At 37.2% G+C, this 9,103-nt stretch overlaps 1 non-coding gene across 1 annotated transcript; it reads left to right on the top strand.

Moving 5' to 3' along the window:
- Positions 1-6,428: 6,428 nt before the first annotated feature.
- On the top strand, positions 6,429-6,535 carry LOC141681361 (small nucleolar RNA R71). The gene has a single exon (XR_012558801.1). It is a non-coding gene; the product is annotated as a small nucleolar RNA R71 (small nucleolar RNA).
- Positions 6,536-9,103: the final 2,568 nt, after the last annotated feature.

Consider the following 9,103-nt stretch of genomic DNA (forward strand, 5'->3'; position numbering starts at 1 on the left):
TTGGTTTTCTTCTCTTGAACAACTGATAAGGAGTCATGCCTTTAGCTTGATTGATCAAAGAAATATTCTGAGTGTAGCAGGCACAATTAACAGCTTCAGCCCAGAAATATGTTGGTAACTTTGATTCTTCAAGCATTGTTCTGGCAGCCTCAATCAAAGATCTGTTCTTTCTTTCAACTACCCCATTTTGCTGAGGTATTCTTGGAGCTGAGAACTCATGCATGATTCCATTTTCTTCACAGAACAGCCTTATTGACAAATTCTTGAACTCAGTTCCATTGTCACTCCTGATATTCCTAACCTTCAAGTCAGGATGATTATTGACTTGCCTGATGTGATTGATAATGATTTCACTTGCTTCATCCTTTGATCCAAGAAAATAGACCCATAAAAACTTTGAGAAATCATCTACAATCACTAAGCAATATCTTTTTCTTGCAATTGACAATACATTGACTGGTCCAAACAAATCCATATGCAGCAGCTGTAATGGTTCATCAATTGTTGTTTCAAGCTTCTTTTTGAATGATGCTTTCCTTTGTTTGCCTTTCTGACAAGCATCACACAAACCATCCCTTGAGAATTCAACTAGAGGAATTCCTCTAACTAAGTCCTTTTTGACTAGATCATTCATTGTCTTGAAATTCAAATGGGATAGCTTCTTGTGCCATAGCCAACTCTCAACTGAACTTGCTTTGCTGAAGAGACAAGTAATAGATTCTGCATCTGTAGAGTTGAAGTCAGCTAAGTACACATTCCCTTTTCTAACTCCAGTTAGAACCACTTTGTTGTCTTTCTTGCTGGTGACAACACAGGCTTCTGAATTGAAGGAAATTGTATTCCCTCTATCACATAGTTGACTGATACTCAGTAAGTTGTGCTTGAGACCATCAACTAATGCAACTTCATCAATGATGACATTCCTTGTTAAAATCAAGCCATATCCCATAGTAAATCCTTTGCTGTCATCTCCAAAGGTTATGCTAGGGCTAGCTCTCTCCTTAAACTCAGTGAGCATGGAGAAATCTCCTGTCATGTGTCTTGAACAGCCATTGTCCAAGTACCATAGATTTCTTCTTTTTCCCTGCACACCATAAAATCAATCAAGTTGATTTTGGTACCCAAGTTTCCTTGGGTCCATTCCTGTTAGCCTTTCTCCTAGACTTCATTCCTCCTGCATCTTTAGACTTAGGTAACTTTGAGTCAACCTTGATCTTAGATGTAGTTGGTTGAGGTGTAGGGTTAGTCACAGAATCATTTAGCACATTTGGAATTTGATAAGGCATGGATTGTGCAAGCATGTTATTCCACATTGGCATATTGTATGGCATTTGAGGCATACTAAATGCAGCAAGATAAGGATTGTTAAAATATGGCATGTTTGCAAAATGTGCATAAGGATTCTGTTGAGACATAACAGGCATAGCATGCAGAGGTGATGCAGACATATTAGGCATGGAAGAGGGTACAGGTATGGGAGTTTTCTTAATAGATTTGCAATTAGCAGATAGATGATTAACACTACTACAATGCACACAGCTTTTTCTAGGAGCATACTTATCAGGTGTGTAATTGTTATGTTTGTTAACCCCTACCTTCCCATTTCTATTAGATTTCCTTTTAGTTTCCTTTTTATCCTCAACCACTTTGAGCCTATTCTTTAACTGTTCTAAGGTCATGTGCCCTATATTCACCTTACTGAAATCTTTGGATGTGCTTGCTTCTCCTTTGACAAAGTTCTTGGAAGTTGAACCAAATATTTTGTTGAGTTTCTTTAGTTTTTCACTTTTAGAAACATCTGCCTGTTTTAATTGAGGAACCTTCAACGGATGCTCCTTTTCTTCCTTCAACGGATAACTTTCATCATCCGTCGATTCCACATCCGTTGACAGCCCATCAATTAATTCCAGTTTCTTTTTGTTTTATCCCAGGCAGTCTCACAGAATGATTCAATTCCTTGGACCTTGGAAATTTGAGCACTAACATCCCTAGATGTCTTCCAGGCTTTAATCACCTCTTGCTCTCTCTCTAATTGATTGGAAAGTATTTCTACTTTCTTAACAGATTCAGCTAGTTCATTTTCAACAGATATACAATGTAGCTTAGTTTTCTCTAGGTCAATCAACTTATCTTCTAACACAGCATTTCTATTACTTAAAAACAGATTGTTCTCTTTAATCCTACTATTTTCTTTAGCAAGAGATTTAAGAGACACACGCAAATGATACAATTCAGTAGACATGTCATTAAAAGCATCATTGCACTCTTCTTTAGTAAGCTGTGTTAAATCAGTAGTGATTACCTGGTTGCTTGATGAACTAACTTCATTTTCTTCAGAATCAGCCATGAGAGCCAAGTTGACATATTCCACATCTTCATCCTCTTCTTCTCCATCAACTGCCCAGTCTTTTTCTTGAGTAATGAAAGCCCTCTCCTTTTGCTTGAGCAGATCAAAATATTTCTTTTTGTAATCTACTTGGTCAAATTTCTTCTTTTCAGAAGTTGGCTTTCTGCACTCACTTGCAAAGTGTCCACTTATACCACAATTGAAACACTTGAACTTGGATTTGTCCACCATGTTCTTATGAGGTTTAGTGGCTCTAGTGTTTTTCCTAAATTTCATCTTTGCAAATCTCCTGGACAGAAATGCAAGATGCTCATCAATACCATCAGAGTCATCTTGGCTGGAGTTGTCTTCATTCTCAGCAACTTGCTCCTTACCCTTGCTTGATTCTGATTTGCTTGTGCCATCTTTGGAGTTTGATGTAGATCTCACAGTTTCTTATCTGCATTCTTTCTCATTTTCAGCTACCAAGGTAACTGAACCTCCTTTCTTTCTTCCCTTCTCCAATACCTCATCCTGTTCCAGCTCTAGTTCATAAGTCTTCAAGATTCCATATAATCTTTCAAGAGTGAAGTCCTTATAATCTTGAGAGTTTCTCAAGGAGACAGTCATGGGTTTCCATTCCTTTGGCAAGGATCTTAAAAATTTAAGATTTGAATCCTTCACCTGGTACACTCTACCATACAACTTCAGTCCATTCAACAGCTTTTGGAATCTATTGAATGTGTCATTTAAAGATTCATTTTCTTCAAAATGAAAATACTCATACTGTTGAATGAGAAGCTGCATTTTGTTTTCTTTTACTTGTTCTGTACCTTCACACAGTAGCTGAACTGTGTCCCAAACCTCTTTGGCAGTTGTGCAATTTATCATATTATCAAACATATCCTTGTCAAGACCATTAAACAAAATGTTCATAGCCTTCTTATCCTTGTGGACTTCTTCTGTGTCTTCCATTGTCCATTCTGCTCTAGGTTTTGGAATGGATTGACCAACAGCAATTGTGGCCGTAGCAACTATGGCTACTTTGTGGGGAATGTGAGGCCCATTCTCAATGCAGTTTACATAACCTTCATCTTGGGAGAGTAGATGAAGGTGCATTTTCACCTTCCAATGGTGATAACTGTCTTTGTCAAGAACTGGGATTTTTACTCCAATATCCTTCTTACTCATCTTTGTTAGTTTCCAAGATCTTTAAACTCTTTGTGTGTCAAGAGCTGGCTCTGATACCAATTGTTATTCCTAGTGGACTAACAATGAGATTTACAGAAGGGGGGGATGAATGTAAATCTCAAAACTTTTTCAAGTTTTGAGCAGTTTTAAAGGTTTTGTGTTCAAGATAAACAAGTGTGTGAATTGCTTTAAGCTAATACAGACAGATATATATTCAAGCACTAATGTAAAGAACACAACAGACCTTAAAAACTTTTCTGGTGGATTTGTTGTTCCACCAGAGATGGTATTTCAGAAAATCTGTGATTCAAGATGTTGATCACAGCTGCGTCCTAGTACAAACTAGATAATTTTTCTCTCAAGATTTTTCTAAACAGCACTGGAAAAAATCCTTATCTAATTACTAGCTGCTACTTGGTTTATATATCACCAAGTGTACAAGTGAAGACAAAGATAAAAATACAATAATAAAATAAGTTCTCCACTTGTTTCTTCTCCATATCACTCAAGTACTTTGTTGACTATTGCCTCTTTGTACTAGAGTAGAACGGCTGCTTTTTCTGATGTTCCTGAAATTAGGCTTCCACATTTCAGTTATCTCTGTCAACCCATGTGCCTCTGTCTGCTGTTACAACTACCACTTATCAACTGCTATTTAACAGAACATCCGTTGAAGCCTTCATCCGTTGATGGCTTTATCCGTTGATGTGTTAGCAGTTGAAGCTCTATCCGTTGAAGCTTTAGAGACATCCGTTGAAGCTTTGTTTCTCATCCGTTGAAGGTCTTTAAGACATCTGTTGATACCACTTCATTTATACAAAATTACAAGGCATGAAATATTTACAATTGGCCTTCCTATTTGCATATCTTCTAGTAGTCAACATGACTTATATTTTCTCTCAACTTCTAAGAATTATATCTTAAATACAGATACTGAAATGTGCTACAACACTAGACTTATTTCTAAGTAAAGCTGCACCATCAACAGATAGCCAAAGTGGTCTTATCCATTGAGGCTGCAAACACTAAACTTCTACTTAAGTGTTTTGTTAAACATATCATCAACCTAATGCACATATATTCCTAACAACTTTCCTGAGCGACTGGGGGTTACGAGTGGCTCGGGACGAGTCTGGTAACCTATAAACAACAAGTAAGTTGGAATTAAACCAAAGTTACTTGTAAATCTATACTTTAACTAACTTAGACTCTAACGCTTGTTTTGCGCTTATTGATTCTCTTAAGTCACTCGGGTACCCTCGGCTCCACCATTTTTAATAATTTAACCTTTACGAGTTTTAAGGCGATTCCTTCACGAGTGTCTTACCAACTGCCTAACACTCTTACCATAATTGTTTCATACATTAATTAACCCTTTTTGGTCTTTAACCTATGTTTCAAAGTAAGGCGAGGGGAAAAGTTTCGTTCGCGAAACGCCGTTACTTAAAATGGTCGTTTCTCCTAAACCGTGCATCGGAATCGAACGAACCACATATCAAAACGAAGCTCGTAACACGAGCTATCTAGACATGGTAATGGTCATAATCTAGCAGGGGGTTCTCGGGTCCTAATGTTATGCACAAAAACAGTCTAAAGAAAATCGGATGTTACGACGGCTATGTTTACGTGATTTCCCAAATTTAAACCATTCAAAACCAACCACAATTCAACCCCAAATCAATCATACCACCAACATCCATCCAAAACACACTCCAACAGCCCCATCAAATCAATGTTACCAATTCATACTTATTTCTCAATTATGAACTAAGAGTTTTACTTAAGTTCATTGACTAATTAACCAAGATTTCCAACTCCAAAAATATCACAAAATCAACCAATCTCTAAACACACAATAATCATGCCTCTCACCAACTAAAATACTCATAACAAGCTTTAACATGATTACACACCCATTACCCTAACCCTTCATCTAAACATTAGGAAATCTAAACAACAAAACTTAAAGCTAAGATCATGAAGAGTTATACCTTCCTTGAAGCTTTTAATCCATGAAAGATCCTTGGAATGCCCATGGAAGCCTTAATCTAACCTCCTACAAGCTTGTTCTTTCAAAGAAATCAAGAACACAAAAATTAATTTCAAGAAAGTACTATTCACCATCTTCTTTCTTGATTTATAGAAAAAGATTGGCTTGGAATTAGAAGCTTAAACTTATAGGAAGTATGTAACTTAACTAGGAGAAGCTAGGATAATTACCTTGCTAAATAGTAAGTGGAGGAGCTTGGACTTTCATTTTTTAAGAAAAGAGGCCGAGAGCTTGAAGAAGAAAATGGGGGTTTTGTGTTTTTTTGATGAAAATGAAATGTTTTGGCTTGGTTAGTTGCTTTTTGTCTTGTTTTTGGTTAATTACTTTTCTAGCCTTGACTTTGTGTGGTTTTAAATCAACCACATCTCCTTCCCCTTATGTCATGCTTATGTCACATTGCTATGTCATCATCCCTTCTAATCTCTTTGATTAGCTTCTAATTGTTTGCCTAATGACCGCTGATCTGTTATACGGTTCGCTTAACTTTCGTTTTCGTTTATCGTTTGAGGGATCATACCCGGGATCTTATTACTTAGGTTCCCTTAACCTTTCTCAATACATTATATTCCTTTTTATGATCCTCTATTATAATCCTTTAATTTAAATCCTTTTTATCCTGTTACCTTATACTCAATTCTCTCCGTATCTAGTGTATTTCCGGGAAAAATCAAAGTGTTCGGAATTGGATTCTGACGATCTTTGCATACACTTATATACCATATAGAGTACTAATAAAACCTCAGAATATCCATATCAGAACCCCTACATAGTGTGGCATGAAAAAATTTTCTCAATCAGCAAAAACACTATTCATAAGGGTTTCAAAAAAAAAATCCCAAAAATTGGGGTTATTACACCGGCATTCCATGATGTGGACATTTTCTCAACATTTCCTTGTAGCGTTCCCAAGCCTCGCACATAGATTCAGTAGGTTGCTGCGCAAACTGAGTAAGAGCACTCCTCATAGCAGCAGTCTTTGCCATCGGATAAAACTTCACCAGAAACTTTTGCGCAAGATCTTGCCACGTAGTGATGGACCCAGCTGGTTCAGAATGTAACCAGTCTTTAGCCTTGTCCCTCAGTGAGAATGGGAAAAGCCTCAACTTGATAGCCTCATCAGTCACGCCATTATACTTAAAAGTGCTGCAGATCTCGACAAAATTCCTTATGTGCATGTTGGGGTCTTCAGTTGCCGCTCCTCCAAAAGAAACAGAATTCTGCACCATCTGAATAGTGCCCGGCTTGATTTCAAAGGTGTTAGCTTGAATAGCCGGATGAAGGATGCTTGACTGAATGTCATCAATTTTAGGCCGAGAAAAATCCATAAGAGCTGGATCAGCTTGAACAATACGATCTCCCATGTTTACTGGTTCTTTCCGCTCAGTTCCTGAATCTGAATCCTCAAAATCTAACTTCTCCGTAATATCAAGAACTTCGTCTGTCTCCTCAGCTGTATCTAAAGTCCTCTTGCGAGCACGAGAACGAGTTTGCATAAACGCTTGCTAAAGTACCTGAAACACAACCGGAAACAATAAGTAACTACTACGTCCTAATCACTGAGTCCTAATGACCAATGATGGTAAGTACATAAACTAAACAAATACACCGAGTCCCCGGCAGCGGCGCCAAAAACTTGTTAGGGCGAAATCACGCACTAATATTCACGCAAGTATACGCGTTCGCAAGTAATATAGAATACTTTCTAGTTCGTTCCCACAGAGACTCAGACTAAATTATTGTCTAATTAAACTCACTCACCAATGTATGATTACTTCTCAATGTTAAGACACTAACACTTAAGATTGTTGATTAAATATTAACTACAATTAACTACTTAATTAATCACTTACTTAACACTTCAAATTATCAATAATAAAACACTCATGAGATCACAACTTCATTATTACTTCCTTCAATAGCCATTGTTATTACCTTTAGCATTTGACAGTGATGATATTAATCGAATAACACGAAACTGATAAAAGCCAACTTTCATTGTACTAATACCATTCTACCAAGCATCCACAATTAAGATAGAAGTTGAATAGTCATCAATTATGTTGAGTTCCTATATGTCTACAGAAATTGACAACACAACGATTTAAGCACAAGTTATTCCTTTTGATTGCATAGGGCAAATAAAACTGCTAGAGTTACCCACTAATCATGCACAACATACATGAACCTATGCTAGCATGGCAAGTTCTAAATCTCAAGATCCACCGTCGCTTCACAAGAGATTAACACCCTATCTTATATGTTCGTGACGCACATAAGACGAATACGCACAACCAATACTAGATATCATATAATCATCACACACTAAAGTATTAAACAATTAACTAAAGAATTCCATAATAAATCCGTTGCAACCCCATGATCACGATTAGCCCATAATAGCACTTATCGTCATCATGGGTTCATATGAAATCATGATAAACAAACACAAGAAAATAATAACTAAACTAATTATATTAAAATAGAGTACGTCACAAGAGTAAATAAGTTCAAAGTAAGAAAACTAGCATCCAACGTTACAACGAAACAAGAATCACAAGAAAATATGCTTCCTCTTCATTGCGGTGTGCTAAATCGGTCTTCTTCCTTATCTCCTTCGCTCCTTGCGTAAAAACACAATCTTCTTCAATCCACACTTGTGAAAACGTCTCAAATCTACTTATATAATAGTCCCATAAAACTCAGATTACATAGAAGTGGAAACCAAACAGAAGTAGAAGTTCTGAAATAATATATTTTTTTCCCCGACCCTGAGCGGCCGCTCAGCATAGCTGAGCGGGCGCTCAGCTTGCTGCGCGGCCGCTCAGCAATGCTGAGCGGGCGCTCAGACCTCTACTGGAAAAAATCTGATTTTGCTCCGTTTCTTTGCCGTAATCTGCCCGTTTCTTTCCTCTCGCAATGGTGAACACATGCCAAGGCTTATTCTTGATGATTCCTCCCCCGAAATGCAACTAATACCCTGAAATGCATAAAAACTAGAAAAACGCATCAAATACACAAAATACTTGATTTCAAGACACCAATTTAAGCCATTTTAAGACGTTCTAAGTGGTATAAAATGCCACTTATCAACTTAAAGAATTAGTTTCGACTTGAAAGAGTCCGAATGATTTCATATTCTTGGTAATGATAAAATGAATTTAAAAAATCTACTTTTTCCAACTCAAGGTTTTCCAAACGAATTCCTGATGGATTGGATTGGGACGTAAGAGGCTAGTGGGACTAGTCCAGTCATGGTAAGAGGCTAGCGGGGCTAGTCCAACTTAAGGCTGAAATTATGTCGATTGGTACCTTAAAGACCGGATGGAGGTCGGTACGGGATGGTCACCCGTATTATAATGAAATGAAAGATAAGGTAATCCAATCAAGGGTTCTATATTGATTACTTAAAATGGAACTGAAACTTCCTGTTCAATAATTGATTCTTGAAAATGAAAAATGGTTTATATTGTTGTGAAAAAAGTTGATTGTGATAATGTGAAGCTTAAAGCTCGAGAACCCTGATTTTAATTTGTTGA

This window comes from Apium graveolens, chromosome 8 (genome assembly GCF_009905375.1).
Source record: "Apium graveolens cultivar Ventura chromosome 8, ASM990537v1, whole genome shotgun sequence".
NCBI classification, from domain to species: domain Eukaryota; kingdom Viridiplantae; phylum Streptophyta; class Magnoliopsida; order Apiales; family Apiaceae; genus Apium; species Apium graveolens.